Here is a 16,045-nt window from a genome sequence, read left to right on the forward strand (position 1 = left end):
GACAGAGACAGAGAGAGACCGAGAGAGGGTCGGAGAGAGGCAGAGGAGGGCATATTCTGGCGTGTGTGTGTGTGTGTGCATGCGCATGCACCTGTGTGCTTGTCATTGACTGAGGGGGGCGTGACTGTGTGGGGTCCTGTGTGTGGGGAAGAGACCATGGGAAGGAACTAAGGTAACTCCAGAGGGGGATGTGTGGTCAGTGTAGTAAAAATCAGTTCTTTGTGTACCAGTGCATGTCAGTACCCCGGTGTGTGTGTGCGTGTGTGCGTGCGTGCATGCGTGCGTGTGCACGTGCGGCCGGTGGGGAGGACGTGTGGAGCCGGGTGGGTGTACGTGAGAGGCCATGGGAGAATGTGTATGTGCACAGGGAGGGGGTGGGGATGCCGCTCAGCTGCAGATGGGCTTTCAAGGTCTCCAAGAAACAGTTTTGTTTCCTAAGTGACTGGTCTCCTGGGGCCTCCAGCCCAGACTTGAAGGTTGTTTCAAGATCATGAAAGAGAGCGAGGGAGGGAGAATGGGAGGGAAGGAAGCACTGCCGCCCCTCTGGCCCTCTGCCTGCCCCTCACCCCACTTCTCTGCCCCAGTCCCCGATTGGGGCCCAGCTCCCCGGTCTTGCTCTGGCTCTTCCTCCTTTCCCGCTGCCAGCCCGCTCTGGGCGGCCTCGCTTCTCCCCACTGTCATTCCCTCTGAATCCCTTTTCCCTTTCTCCTTCCGGGCCTGTGGTCTTGTCACCACTGCCAGGCCCCCAGGGCCTTCTGGGGGAGTGAGTGGAAAAGCGTCTCCTTCCATGAGGAGGCTGTCTTGAGGTGCTATGGGGAGCCTGGGAAGGCCTGGAGTGGCCATGACACGTGTCCCAGAAAAGGTGCCTCTTCCTCCCTCTTCCTCTCCAGCCCTCTCTCCTTGTACTTCCCACAGGTTGCAGTGACCCAGTGGTGGGCAGAGTGGATGTCCAGGTCCTGCTGCTGCCTCAGTTTCACCACTGGACCGCAAGGACCATGTTGGATTTTCTCTCTCACTTGCTCTCCCCCGCTTTACATCTGCGCCTGTTTTCTTTCTGGTCTTCCTTTTCAATCTACACAAAATGTGTTCTAAAAACCTCTTCCTCTGTCTCTCCTTGTTTCTGTCATCTTTAATTTTTTCTCCAGATTATTCTTATTATCTTTTTTATTGTTAAAACCACACTATAAAGAGTTCAGGGGTGTGGGCCTAGAGAAATGGGAGGTTGGTGTTTTGTTGTACTTTAGTTTCCTGTGGCTGGTATGAAGACTTATGTTTGTATGTCAATGGTAATTATCTGGTAGAGAAGGAGAAACTGATAATTCAGAAGAGACAGAGATAAATTCAGGAATTAAGTCCTTCCGAGTAAGGATAGAATCCAAAGCACAAAAGGAAGTCCCGGGTTACATGTCTGATTGTAACAAGGAAACAAAAATAACTAAGTGTCAAGGAAACAAAAAAAACTAAGTGTCTCTCTTCCTTTGGATTCAATGTAAAATTATGCTTCCTGATTGAATTTAATTTTTTCACGAAGTTTGTCGTATTAAAGTAACTAAACAAGGAGACCATTAGATTGAGGTGGCAGCCTATGTAAGCAAACCAAAATCCAAACCCAAACATGTAAATGCCTCAAGATCATGAAATCAAAATGCTAAGGACAACCAATTCTAGGCTTTAAACTACGGTCATTAAATAATTTCCTTCCTCTTCCTCCACAGCGTCTTTATGTAAGTCTTTCTCCTAGCTTCTTTTAGCAAAACACTCCTAACCACTTCCAATTTGGTGGATTGGAATGGATTTTTGCTCAAATAAACTCTTGAAATTAAAAAAAAAAAAAAAAGAAAAGAATTCAGAAAATAGAGAAAAGGGCACCCAGAAGAATTTTCCTCCATCTCTCTGCCTCTGCTCCATGCCCACCTCTTTTGGCCCTCCTTACTGGTCTCTGGGTTTGGTTAGCTCCATGCTTGTGTCCTAGACACACAGTGGAAGTCCGGGGGAGGAAAAGGAAAGGACCTGGGTGTGGCCCAGGGGGAGCGTGTCAATCCTACTCCTTGAGCACGATGGCCCAGAGCTGCTCCGTGGCTGTCTTCCCACTGTCCTACCTGCGGCCCACACCACGGTCCAATGCAAAAGGCACATGTCTGCAAGACAGGCCGGCGAGGTTGGTCTCAGTGGGAGCACTCATGTGGCCTTGGGCAAGAGGCATCCCCACTCTGGCTTTGCTTCTTCATCTGAATAATGAGGAGTAGAGCTAGAAAATCTCTGAGGTCCTTTTGCAGCTCTGATGATCCCCAAATTTCAGGCTACTTTTTCCTCAGCTCATGGCTCAGCTCAGGTAAACGGGAAAATTTACCTGTGGTTCTATCACCAACCACCCGTTGGAGACCAGGGTTCAGAAGGAGATATAAGGGGGCAGGCACTCCTATTTGTTTATTAGTGTGACCCCAGAAGTGGGTCTGATCCCTTCAACTCTTGGCATAGAAGCAAGGAAGGGCTCAGGGTTTGGGCAAAGACTACCCTAGTTTCTTACAGAGAGCCTGTGTGAGAGGGGGAAGGGTCTGGCTGTCTTTTGGGGAGAAGGGCAGGGCTAGGAGTGAGGTTGGAGAATCTTGACATTTCTTGGCTGGCATTTGATCCACAAACAACAGATGAGTCTGTTTCCAGAGATTCTTCAGGCTGGGAAAAGTCTGTTAGGGGTAATGGGGAGGATGGGGTTAACGGGCCCCGCTGAGTGTGAGGGGCAGGGGTCACAGCTGGGCCCTCTAGGGTTCCTGTTTGCCTTTGATTCCATCTGGGCAGGGAGGGAGCGGCCCCCAGCCCCCTGAGGCAGGTTTGCTTTGGCCTGAGATCTGACCCAGCCACCGGCCCAGAGCTCCCCGCCTCCCTGCTCCCCCTATCAAGAGGCAGCCTGGTTCCCCCTTAGCCTCCTCCTTTCTACCTCCGTCTTCCCTAACCAGGCACCCTCCACTTGGCCCAGAATACAGCTCTGCTTGTCTGCCTGTCCCCTTTGGCGTTCCAGACACCCGGCTGGGACAGGATGCCCTGCAAACATCTGGCACACAGGGCCGAAATCTTGCGCCACACAGCGAGCTCTCCTTGGGACCTTGGGGAGCTCGGCCTCCACTGTGCCTCGGTTTCTCTGCAAGTCCAGGATCCTTTCACTCTTGTGCTCCTGTCTGGATGTTCTCAGCCTTGTCCCTTGGGGAACCCGAGTGCCCCCACGGATGATTCAGTCAATGATGTGGGCTCACGGTCAGTCCACTGCATCCTTCAGACTTTCTCCCAGTATTTCTGGAGCACTTATCGTGTGCCAGGTTCTGTGCAAGGTACTGGAGAGACTGTTACAATCAAGGCAAATAAGGTTCCCACCCTCATGGTCCTGTTGTCAGAATCTCATGGCCTTTAGTCACCAAATCCCTCTACCCCATCCCTTGATCTGGTCTTTCCAAGGGCAGCTCTGAGCCCTTGGTGATGCCTCATTTCCTCTAGCTCCCCTCACTTTTTTTTTTTTTGCGGTACGCGGGCCTCTCACTGCTGTGGCCTCTCCCGTTGTGGAGCACAGGCTCCGTACACGCAGGCTCAGTGGCCATGGCTCACGGGCCCAGCGGCTCCGCGGCATGTGGAATCTTCCCGGACCGGGGCACGAACCTGTGTCCCCTGCATCGGCAGGCGGACTCTCAACCACTGTGCCACCAGGGAAGCCCTCCCCCTCACTTCTTTACTTTTATTTATGCTAAGTGAGATTGGGTGGGTCTGGGTTCTGCTTCCCACCTGGGCGATTCTCCCATCCCAAAGATGCAGGACCAAAGGCTGGGCCATGGAGCACTAGACATCACCCTGGACTGGACCAGAGGGAGAGCAGAAGCTTGCCAGATAGGACTCAGTCCACCATGAACTAGACGTGTGAACCTGAATAAGTCCTTTTCCTCCCATCAATAGAGTGAGGGGGTGTACTGGGTAGTATACAGCTCACCTCTAGCTGTATACTAATAACCCATGCCTGGACCTCACCCCAGGGATCACGTTTTAGCTGGTCTGAGGTGGGGGACTCAGCCATCAGTAACTTTTAAAAGCTCCCAGATGATTCAATGTGCAATCAGAGTTGGAACCAATCATGTCTAAGAGCTCTAGCTCATCAGAGCTAACAGTTAATGAGGCACCGTGCTAAGCACTTTAGCACTTCCCATGAGTTACTTCATTTAATTCTCATAACAACTCTTTGATGGATGGGGAAACTGAGACACTCCCAAGATGCTTACCCAAGTAAGGCAGCTGGGATTCAAACCCAAGCAGTTTGGTTCTAGAACCTGCACATATAACTTCTGGGTTATAAGGATGCAGAGAAGGAGCTGCTCTATCCCCAGGAGCACACGTGCAGAATCCTCCAGGCTGCAATGGCGAGAGAGAGGAATGCCCCAGAAGATACAGGGAAGGAACAGTACAGCTGGCTGCTGACTGCACACTGTTGTGTTTAGAGGGTGATGGGAGCTCAGAGAAGGAAGAGATGGTTCTCAGCTGGAAGAATTAGGAGGCCTGCAGGGAGGAGGTGGCATTCTAGTTGGGTCTTGATGGATAGGTAGGATCCCGCTCTGGCTCAGAGAACCAGCGAGAGCGTGTTCTGGGTAGAGGAAACACAATGGGCACAGGCACAGAAGCCTGAAGCACCCAGTGCGCAAAGAAACAAGGGAGCTGATACCGGGAATGGGTGTGGGAGCCGTTTCATGGGGGGACCTTGAACACCAGACTAAGTGCCATTCTAAACGCCAGTGTTTCCTAAAAGGCTCTGATGATAATAATCACTTCGGGGGCTTATTGCAAATACAGGAGAGCAAGCCCATCTATTAGAAATTCCAATCCAGAAGGGCAGGGGTGGAGAGTGGGAATTTGTATTTTTACCGCCAAGCAACTTTGAAAAATATTGTTGTAAGCAACATGGAGCCACTTCAGATTTTTGAGCAGGGGAGTGATGCTCTCGGAAGGTTCACTGATTGCAAGGGGTGTGTGTACATGGACCGAGGTGTTGGGCTGGAAGGGAGAGACAGGTAGGAGGTTATGGCAAAAATTTAGCCAAGAGGTGACAAGGGTCTGGAGCAAGAGAGTGGCCATGGCAATGAGGAGAAAGGGATTTTGGGAGGTAGAATTTCAGGATTTGGCAATTGATTGTACGTCAGGATGAGAGAGGAAGGCGCTGGAGACGAGGGAGGATGCTGGTGCAGAGTGAATTAAGAGAAGGGTATGGAAGAAAGGAGGTTGTGTGAGAGAGAAGCCACACATTCGCCCCGGGGCATATTCAGTTTGAGATGTTACTGGCAGGGTCTCCAGGTGGCACTGGAACTTGGAAGAGAGGGCAGGCTGTGGAAGTCACCTGCACAGAGGTGGTCACTGAACCAGGAGCACCAACTATCTTGGACAGAACCTTGGGTAACACCCGGTGTAGAGAAGGAGGAGCCAGAAGATGCAGAAGTAGACGAGCCAGAGAGATGGGGGAACTGGACCAAGTAGGAGGCCTGGAAACCGAAAGAGGATAAAGTTTTAAGGGGCAAGGAACTAACAGCTTCAGATGCTACAGGAGGCCAAGGGGAAATGAAAGCTGCTCACTTTTGGGGGGAACTCAGAAGTTACTGGTGTGACCTTTGAGAAAACCATTTCCATAGAGGGTGGAGTTAGGAGATAAAATTGTGAAGGGATAAGGAGTGTATGGAAACTGAAGCAGGCGTGGAGGTTACCCTCTTCCAAGAGGAATACAGGAAGTGGAGGGAAAAAGACAGTGGGAGACAGAGAGCAGAGGGGGTGGGAACCAGGGGACAGACATGGCTCACTTAGAAGAATCTCCCCGCCTCTATTTGCTGCAGGTCCTCCTCCGCCATGCACCCTAGCTTTGATCATAGCCAGGCACCGTGATATCTATATTCTCATTTTATCTTCACAATAGTCCTCAAAACACCTAAAGTCAACACTGTACTAATTCTCATATTCCACACGGTGAAACCAAGGCTAGAGGAAGTCAGTAACAGGATGGAGGCAACACAGCCAGTAAAACTAGGTTCAGCCAGACCTATGCTGTCTGATTCTGGAATCTCAGCCACAAAGTTTTTTTTGTTTGTTTTTTTTGTTTTTTAATAAATTTATTTATTTATTTTTGGCTGCATTAGGTCTTTTTTGCTGCACATGGGCTTCTCTAGTTACAGAGTGCGGTCTTCTCATCGCGGTGGCTTCTCGTCGTGGAGCATGGGCTCTAGGCACGTGGGCTTCAGTAGTTGTGGCACAAGGGCTCAGTAGTTGCGGCTCGCAGGCTCTAGAGCTCAGGCTCAGTAGTTGCGGCGCACAGGCTTAGTTGCTCTGCCGCATGTGGGATCTTCCCGGACCAGGGCTCGAACCCGTGTCCCCTGCATTGGCAGGCGGATTCTTAACCACTGTGCCACCAGAGAAGTCCAGCCCCAAAGGTTTTTTTTTTGCGGTACGCGGGCCTCTCCCGTTGCGGAGCACAGGCTCCGGACACGCAGTCTCAACGGCCATGGCTCACGGGCTCAGCCGCTCCACGGCACGTGGGATCTTCCCAGACCGGGGCACGAACCCGTGTCCCCTGCATCGGCAGGCAGACTCTCAACCACCATGCCACCAGGGAAGCCCCCAGAGTTTTTGACTAAGATGAGAACACAGAAGTTTTACTTCATATGCCTGAGCTCCTAAAGCTAACCAGCTTCATCCCCCAACATGGGGGTCTGCTCTGTCTAGTCACCTGCCCCCAGGGACATCTAGTTCAGAAGCTGGCATCCTCAGCACCAGCGCTCGGTGCCTCAGTGCCCTCTGGAGCAGGCAGTCCTGCCCACCTGGATTCCCATCACCCTGTCCTGCCAGCTGGCTGGACCCGCACCCTTGTCGTTCCCCCAGACACTGGCTCTTCGGGATTGCCGTTTGTCCTATGCAGAAGCTGCATGGCAACGTAATCAGGAACTACTGTGGAGTCGGAATGCCTGCATAAGAAACCCTAATCTACCACTCATTGGACAAAAGTTTAGCTTCTCTGAGCTTCAATTTCCTTATCAGCTCTAATTCACAGGGTTATTTTGAGAACTCAGATGCTCGATGCATGTCCGCTACTATATTTTCTGCCCTTGCTGTTCCATGTCCTGGTCTTGGGATCGCAGTTTCTTCCTTAGGTGAGTACAGTCTCCAGCACACTTCCTCCCCAGAGGACAGAGCTCGGCCCTTCCCAGGCTGCCCAGGAAGCCAGGCTGGGTTGTCTGCTGAGGGATGGAAGGTTAGGGCTCTGAAATAAGAGGAGAAGCTTTCTGTCAGCTGTGGATCGTCTGTTTGTCTGTGGAGTTGTCAGACAAACTCCAGAGGGGGCAACAGTGCCCACCGTGGAGGCGATCTGGCCACGAGAGAAAGGACCCAGCTTCCCTCTCTCTCCGTCACCCATTTGCTCCCTCGCTTCCTCAGTTGCTTGGCACTTATCTGTGGCGCTTCTCCTTGTCAGGCGCTGCGCTAGGCATGGGGGCAGAGACAAGAAGAGCCAACGGTGGCCTTGAGCGGCTCGCAGCCAGGATGGAGAGGCAAATATAAACCAGGCTTGGGACAACAATGCAGAGTGGAAAACGCCATCACAGGGCTGAGGACAGGTGCTGTGGGAGCAGGGGAGGGCACGTGAGCATCAGGACCCCAGGCCCGCTCCACCCCCACCCCCACCCCCACCCCCACCCCCACCCCCACCCCCACCCCCACCCCCACCCCCACCCCCACCCCCACCCCCACCCCCACCCCCACCCCCACCCCCACCCCCACCCCCACCCCCACCCCCACCCCCACCCCCACCCCCACCCCCACCCCCACCCCCACCCCCACCCCCACCCCCACCCCGGGCGAGCTCCTTCACCCTCACCATCCACTCTGTTTCTTTGTTTTTGTAGTCTTTATTTTTGGCTTTGTTTTCCCTTCTCTTTTCCAACAGAGAGCCTTTGGAAAAATTCCACCCTTGTTTCAGTTGGACTAGGGAAAAGGGCATTTGTCTACTCTTTGTCCAGGAGAACCAAGGGGTGCCAGGTTCCTGGAGAGTCCAGGTGTGGACAGTGGGGTGCCGGGGCTGCGGGGAGGGAGGCTTGGAGAGCACGCAGCACCGGGGCAGGGGATGGTGACAAGCAGGGACTGCATGCTCCCAGACCCTCTTCCCAGAGCTTGCCTCATATCCCCCGTCCTCTGTCCTGATTGGAGGGGAGAGTTAAGGCCCCCGTCCATCTCAGAGAGCCCTGTGGACCCCGCTTTCAGTCCTCTTTCCCCACCCAGGGTGCTTAGAAGGGCTGGGGCCCCAGAGGTAGAAGTGAGCCTTTGATATCGGCAGCTCTAGAGGGCTGTGTATGTGTGCGTGTGTGCACGCGTGTGAAATTCCTCTCGCCCATTTCTCCCCCCACCCCACCCTCCATACCCCCCCCCACACACACACTCCTCTTCTTGATTCCTCTTTTCCTGAGCCTCAGCACTGCATTCATTCATCGAACAAATATTTATTAAACACCCATTATGTGCCAGGAGCTGGAGATACACTCGTGGGAAAAGACTGTTATTTCAAAAGGTTGCATAGACACCAGGAGTGCGTGCGTGCGTGCGTGTGTGTGTGTGTGCGTGCGTGCACATGTGCGTATATGAGCAAGTGTGTGAGGGTGACGGTAGCAGGAGGGAGAAGAATGTTAGCAGCTTAAGTTCAGGAGACAAACGGCTTGCACTTGCATCCGGATGCTACCACGTGCTAGCCTGGCGGCCTTGGGTAGGGGATATACCCTCTCCAGGCCTCCTGCTCCCATCTGCAAAACAGGTGGCAACAGGACTCAGCCCTCGTAGTTGTTGTGAGGACCGGGCTGAGGAAGGGAGTGCGTGTGCGCAGGGTGCGCAGAGCGGTGCCTGGCGCACAGCAGGTGTTCAGGAAGCATTAGCAATCGCCGGTGCTTCCCCCTCACCTTGCTCAGAGCTGGGTGTAGGCAAACTTGGAACGACCTGTTCTCCAAACCTGTCTCCCGCTCACTGACTCAGAGGCAGTCACCAGGCGCTTACCACCTCCTGCCCCCGGAGGCTTATCTACAACACGCAGCCCACAGACCTCTGTCTAGCCATACCGCTGCCATCTTCTGCCCACTGCCCCACCCCAGCTGCTTGTGATGGGGAAGAAGTGACGTCACACAATGGGAGCTGCCTCAGCCCCATTGCCACTCTCCAGACATATAGGTCTGCACCCACAGCTCCCTCTCAGCTGGCTGGGAATGGAGGAGAGAGATGCGGGAGCACCTGCGGTGGAGCCCAGGCACCCAGCCTTATGGGACCAGGGACCAAAGGACTTGTGGGGGGGGAGGGGCTTCCAGCGGAGAGGGATCCATCCGCAGCCTTCCAAAGTGGGCGGCGGCTGGCACTAATCCTGGCTTTAGAAATGGCAGGGCTTCCTCCGGAGTCAGGGCTAGGCCAGCAATGGCGTTGTGGGTTCTCTGTTCTTTTTCTTTTTCTTCTTCGTCTTCTCCTCTTTTCGGCCACGCCACGTGGCATGCAGGATCTTAGTTTCCTGACCAGGGACCAAACCTGCACCCCCTGCAGTGGAAGCTCGGCGTCTTCAACACTGTACCGCCTGGGAAGTCCGTGGTTTCCCTGCTCCTGAAGAGCTGTGCCGCCCCCTTGGCATAGGGTTTGAGAACTGGGGGAGGAGTGTGGGCTCAGCCAGGGCTAGAGGAGGGTTCAGGGAGTAGATACACACACACACACACACACACACACACGATCCCCCCATGAGGGTGCAGATGCCTGGCTAGGAAGGAAGGAGGGAGAAGGTCTGGTGTGAACGTGTGTGGGTGTGGGAGGTAGCTTTGTGGTTGTGTGAGTGGTTCTGGGTGTGCACGCTGCCTGTGTGCTTCTCTTTTGGTGCAGCCAGGTCCCTGTGTCCGCATCTCTGTTTCAGTGTGTCTCTGCATGAGTTGGATGTCAGGGTAAAGGGAGGTTTTTTGCTCCATCTCTGTCTTGTCTCTTTACTTGAGCCTCTCAGCAAGTCAGCAGAGAGAATTTTCCCTTTGGGGAGGGTGGGAAAATATGGCTCATCGGGGCAGTATGGGTCAAGGCTTTCATAAACACACACAAATCAAGGACATTCTTGTGTGTGATCCTTAGCTCCCACTAAACTGGGATTTATATACATTTAAGAGAAAGAAAGCCGAGGACTGCAAGTGTGTTTGTGGCTCTTCTGTATGTCTACTGTCTGGTGGGTATGTGTGCTCGCTTCTTGGATGTGTTTGTCACTCTGTCCCCAAGGCACTGTCCATATCCATAGAGGGGTGTGTGTCTGCACACACATGCTGGTCCACATTTGCCTCTAAGAAGCCGTTTAACAGAAGAAGCACCAGCTCCTCACTCAGACAACCCGAGGTTCAAATCTGAGTTTGGACAGTAACTAATCCATTAACTTTGGACACGTTCCTAAACTCCCGTAAGCCTCAGTCTCCCCACAGGGGTGATAATAGCACTCACCTCACGAGGTGCTGGGAGGATTAAATGAGATCATGTTACACACCTGGCACAGGTGAGAATATGTCAACAGCCCCATCTGTGAATGTGCCTCTCTGAGAAAAATGTCTCCACGGTTGTGACTCGTAAAGTGTGACATCTCAGCCAGGTTATCCATTCCTTTAGGGCACAGCGTGGATCTTATCTTTAAGGACTCAGGACACCTCAGTGAAGTGAGTTAAATAAGCCTGGGAAACATAGGCCTGGTGTCTGATGTATGCCCACCCCTGGTGGTACAAGGAGGGCGAGTTGGCTGGTGATGGCACAGTGACAACAGCCCCCCATGATCACTACCGCCCGCTTCACTCACATCTCTGCAACCCCAGGCTCCCTCCCTTATGGCTGATGAGGCTGGCCCAAGACTCATGGAAAGGCCGCCTTCCTCTTTTCTCTGCTCACCCCACCGCAGGCATCAGCCTCGGTGCTGGGTAAGCCTGGGTGGAGTTTTTAGGGACCAGATCGGGAGGGTACAAGAGAGGTCTCCACTCCCGATGATCTATCCCTCCTCTGCAACATGTGGGTGCGCTGTGTGTCTGTGCGTCGCTCTGTTGGGGGTGTGACGTCTTTCTGTATGAAGCTTCTCTGTGTTACTGTAGGTACGTGCGTGTGCTACTGTGTGACGCGCCTCTGCCTGGGGTTTGCTCTCCTCCCCCAGTTTTCCCAGTTACATAAGCATCTGAGGGGCTACTCAGGCCTGGGCAATGGGCTCCCCCTGCTGGCAGCCTCTGGAACTCACAACCTGGGAAGGGGCACGTGCAAGAGCGGGTCTCCCAGGGCCTCATTCCCACTGGAGAGGCCAGCCCAGCCCTCAACAGCTGCCTGCCCTCGGCTCCCTCACAGCCCCAAGCCCTAGGGTGTTCTCTGCTCCTTGAGTGTCCCTCTCATGACACTCATTCTGGGGGTTGCTTATTACTTGCTTACGGTACAACTCTCTGGCACAACTGTATGTTCCCTGAAGGAAACATTTCTGCCTGCTTACCACTGCATCTCCAGTGCCCTGCATGAGGTGTGGCCCAATCGGTATTTTTGTGTGTGCGTGTGTGCTTCCACAGCATGTCCATTTTTTGGAAAAATTTTTATTGGAGTGTAATTGATTTAAAAGGTTGTGTTAGTTTCTGCTGCACAGCAAAGTGAATCAGTTATACACATACCTATATCTACTCTTTTTTAGATTCTTTTCCCATATAGGCCATTACAGAGTATTGAGTAGGGTTTCCTGTGCTATACAGTAGGTCCTCATTAGTCATCTATTTCCATTCGGTATTTGTTCAATGAAAAGGTTATAGGGTGAAGAGGCTTGGGAAGAGAGACAGTGGGGTGAGGGAAGATTTGGAGTTTTGGGGACAGATAGGTCTGAGCTCGTCATACCTTGGCCACTTAAAAGCTGTGTGGCCTTGGGAAAAATGCTTAACCCCTCTGAACCTCAAGTTTCTCATCTGTTAAATGACACCATCTGGTACAATGTGCTGTAAAGACTGGAAGTAATGTCTGAAAAGGCCTTATTGTACAGGCCTCTGTGAAATTGAACAAAGGAAACCTAAATCAAAATGGAGTCAGGAAGCCATGAAGGGAGGTCTCTCATGCACTCATTGCTCACCACAGCTTACAGATCCCAGCAGGAAGAAGGAAGGCTTCCTTTTGACCCAGAAACAAGCTGCCTGCCACTTGCAGCCAATGAAAATTCCCTGCCACGGCCTGCCCTCCTCTCCTCCCATTTCTTCCTCAAACCTAGTAAAACTTGACCTTCCCTTTGTCTCCTTGGACTTGCCTGTGGTTCACCATAGTTTGCTTGTCCCGAATTGCAATTCCTGTGCTATTCACGGATAAACTTATTTTGGTCAGCTTAAGACCTTGTTTCATTTTTATTTTTATTTTTTAACATCTTTATTGGAGTATAATTGCTTTGCAATGGTGTGTTAGTTTCTGCTTTATAACAAAGTGAATCAGCTATATGTATACATATATCCCCATATCTCTTCCCTCTTGCGTCTCCCTCCCACCCTCCCTATCCCACCCCTCTAGCTGGACACAAAGCACTGAGCTGATCTCCCTGTGCTATGCGGCTGCTTCCCACTAGCTATCTATTTTACATTTGGTAGTGTCTGTATGTCCATGCCACTCTCTCACTTCGTCCCAGCTTAGCCTTCCCCCTCCCTGCATCCTCAAGTCCATTTTCTACGTCTGCGTCTTTATTCCCGTCTTGCCCCTAGGTTTTTTTTTTAGATTCCATATATATGTGTTAGCATATGGTATTTGTTTTTCTCTTTCTGACTTACTTCACTCTGTATGACAGATTCTAGGTCCATCCACCTCACTACAAATAACTCAATTTCGTTTCTTTTTATGGCTGAGTAATATTCCATTGTATATATGTGCCACATCTTCTTTATCCATTCATCTGTCGATGGACACTTAGGTTGCTTCCATGTCCTGGTTATTGTAAATACTGTTTCATCTTTAATGGTGACATTTCATGACAACCATTAAGGGATCTGAAGGAGATGAAGCCCCCTGGAACTGCATGCCCTCTGCTCCTGTGAGATGTCTTCTTAGCGGTTCACAAGCCTCCTCTCAGATTCGAGCTCCCTCTTTTTGGCTGAGCTCTCTGACTTTATTCAGGATCTGTTTTCCTGAAGCCATTGTCCTTTTGGTGAGTACTTGTTTGTTTTTCTGAACTTCTAAGTTAACATTATGGGATCCCACAAACACTCTCAGGATGGCCCTTCCTTTGGGACCCTGGCCCATTCTGTGTTTAAAAACTATGGTCCCTCCTCACTTGCATTTTTAATGAAATGGACTGACCTAACCAAAGATAATTTAGAACTTCAGTGGCCATTATGGCGAAGCTTCAATCTCCCCAAATTTGTTTCTCTCAGAGCTCAGGTCCTCTCTCAGAGGACCAAAACTCTAAAATACAACAAATTGAATGGGATGCCTATTTCAGTTGACATCTTGAGGCTTTACAAAAAAACCTTTCTAAATTGACAGAGGTGAATAAACCATTACAAGAAGATTAAAACGCATTGGAGGACTCTTCATCCTCTTCCCCTACTGCACTTACTCCACCTCCTTTGTACCCACCACATCCTCATTCCAACCCTCCCAGTGAATTTCCCTTTTTCTCCAAACCTCTCCCTACTTTCTCTTCATCCGGACCTCTTAGAACCTGCTCCTTTAAAATCAGTCCCTCTGAGGATCCTATTGCTAAGCCCCTAATTTCCTATGTCCTCTAGACTAAGGCCAAACTAAAAACCATAGTCAAGGATTTTCCTAGAGCTACTGAAGATCCTTATAGATTTTGCAGAGGCATTTAATACAGTTACCCAGACTTACCAGTCAGGTTCCTCAGATTTATACCAGCCAGTTCACATGCTTGTTGGCAAAGGCCAAGCCCAGCATTGAATGAAAACAGCTACTTGGGATAATCCTGAAAAATCTCTAGAACTGCAGATGAGAGACCTACCCCCTGCCTTGTTATAGGATCAGGCTGGGCAGTTGCTAAATGACTTCACCTGGAAATCCCAAAAACCTGTGAACTGGAATAAGATTCAGGCTTACATTCAGAAACCCAGTGAACCTGTGCACAACTATTACAGTCAACTCCAAATGTTTCTGAGATTTCTGGTCTCCCTCTGGATGTCCAATTCAATTGGGTAGGCTTCAAATCTGTGTTCATCAAGGGGCTAAACCAGGACTTTTCTCTCTTGGTTAAGAGAACCAGAATAGAATGGGAAACCATGTCCATTGCAGACTTAGTTTGGCAAACGAATTAGCCTGCACCCTAGATGATTATACTAAGAAAAAGACCATTAAAATCCTTAATCTCTAGCTTCAGCAGATGGAGGCCTTTAAGCAAAATCCCCCTGGCCTGTTGTTACTGTAAGAAGTCAGGAGACTGAAAAAAAGGCTGCTATAAACTAAATGGTCCAGGAGTCATCAGTCACCCAACCAATCTTTCCAATGTCCTTCCACATCCCAATGACGGGACTCCGAGGAATCACAGGGGCTTTCCCCAACCCTTCTCCAGGCTGGGAATGACTTTCCACTGGAGCTACTATTAAACAGCCCCTGCTTCAGAATACTAAAATGATTCATATAGTGGGGATCTCTGATAAACTTCAACAAGTCAAGAGAAAAAAACCATTGCATCAAAAATGCTTAGTGCCCTTTGAACAAGACTGAACAGACTGGTGATGACAAAGTGAGAGAGCAGGTTGACACACTGTTTAAAGTGTTGCACATCATGAATTTTAACACCAGTGTGCAGACTTTAAAGTTGCTTTCCCAAGTAATGAATTCTCAGCAGATGATATCAGACCAATATTATCCAGCATTGCATAGGAAGATATTGGATCCAGCGATGATGTTTATTCCTAAAATACAACCCAGAAAAATCTGTCCTCACTGCTTCTAGGCACTTTACGTTGTCTGATGGACCATGTGAGCCTTGGCACATGGACTTCATACAGCTTCCCCCACCTCACGGGCGTAAATATGTCTCGGCAACGATTTGCATGTTTTCTTTCTGGACTGAAGCTTCTCCATGTAGACAGGCTACTGACTCCTCCGTGGCTAAGAACCTATCGGAAAAGATCATTCCTACCTGAGGGAACCGCCCCCAAACTTCATAGCGATAAGGGAACCCACTTTACTGGTCAAGTGTGACAAGAAGTCTGTGCCATATGCCCAGTTCTACAACATTTTCACCGCAGTTATCATCCCCAGTCTCCAGGACCAGTCGAATGTACCAATGGCATCATCAAAACGCAAAAGGAAAAATCTGTAGAGACCCTTCAAATACCCTGGCCAAAAGCATTGCCATTGGTCCTTCTGAACCTTAGGGCCACTCCTTTCGGAACCCACAAACTATGCTTAACCATATATTAGAACAATCTTTCCATGGCATGCTCCCAGGACATGAAGACCTTAAGCACCATACCTTACAACCTGGAGAGTTGTCTATTGGAAAAGACATCACTCTCTTCAACCCCATTGGAAAGGTCACTATCAGGTACTGTTAACCAACCCTTGTGCCACGAAACTCCAAGGAATAGGCTCTTGGATCCATATATCACATCTAAAGAAAGCACCAAACCCTGACTGGACCTACACCCCAACTGGTGACCTAAAAGTAAAGATTTGCAAGAATTGAAGCATACAGTAGCTTAAGGAAACAGCTTTCCCATGATGACTGGCCTGTATATCTTCTCCCTACTCTTACTTCTTGCCTTATCTTCTCCCTCTCTTTCTTGGAAAGACAATGCTCTTACCCATATTTCCTAATCCATTGCCAAAGGGGGAAACCTTCTGACTGTTGAGTATGTTACCAGAAACCTCGATATGTCCATGACAGTGGTGACCCTCTGGTAGTAAGTCTGCTTGACGTAACGAAATAACCCCTCTCTTTGCAGCCTTTAGGGACAAAATCCACAGAACAGAATGGTTTCTTCTTAAATATTCCCCAAACGTCATTGACTCTTGGCTCTAAAGGACCAACTGGTAAATTCCAGTTAGT

General features: G+C 50.5%; 1 protein-coding gene across 1 annotated transcript in view; it reads right to left on the reverse strand.

Moving 5' to 3' along the window:
* The window catches only part of LOC103074894 (sodium/potassium-transporting ATPase subunit alpha-2), a 30,771-nt gene extending 27,738 nt beyond the window's left edge, over nt 1-3,033 (reverse strand). The window contains exon 1 of the mRNA XM_007459937.1: nt 3,021-3,033. The gene's annotated coding sequence lies outside the window, so the exon portion shown is untranslated. The remainder of the gene's footprint in view (nt 1-3,020) is intronic.
* Between the last annotated feature and the right edge of the window lie 13,012 nt (nt 3,034-16,045).

Source organism: Lipotes vexillifer, unplaced genomic scaffold (genome assembly GCF_000442215.2).
Source record: "Lipotes vexillifer unplaced genomic scaffold, Lipotes_vexillifer_v1.1 scaffold2036, whole genome shotgun sequence".
Lineage (NCBI taxonomy): Eukaryota > Metazoa > Chordata > Mammalia > Artiodactyla > Lipotidae > Lipotes > Lipotes vexillifer.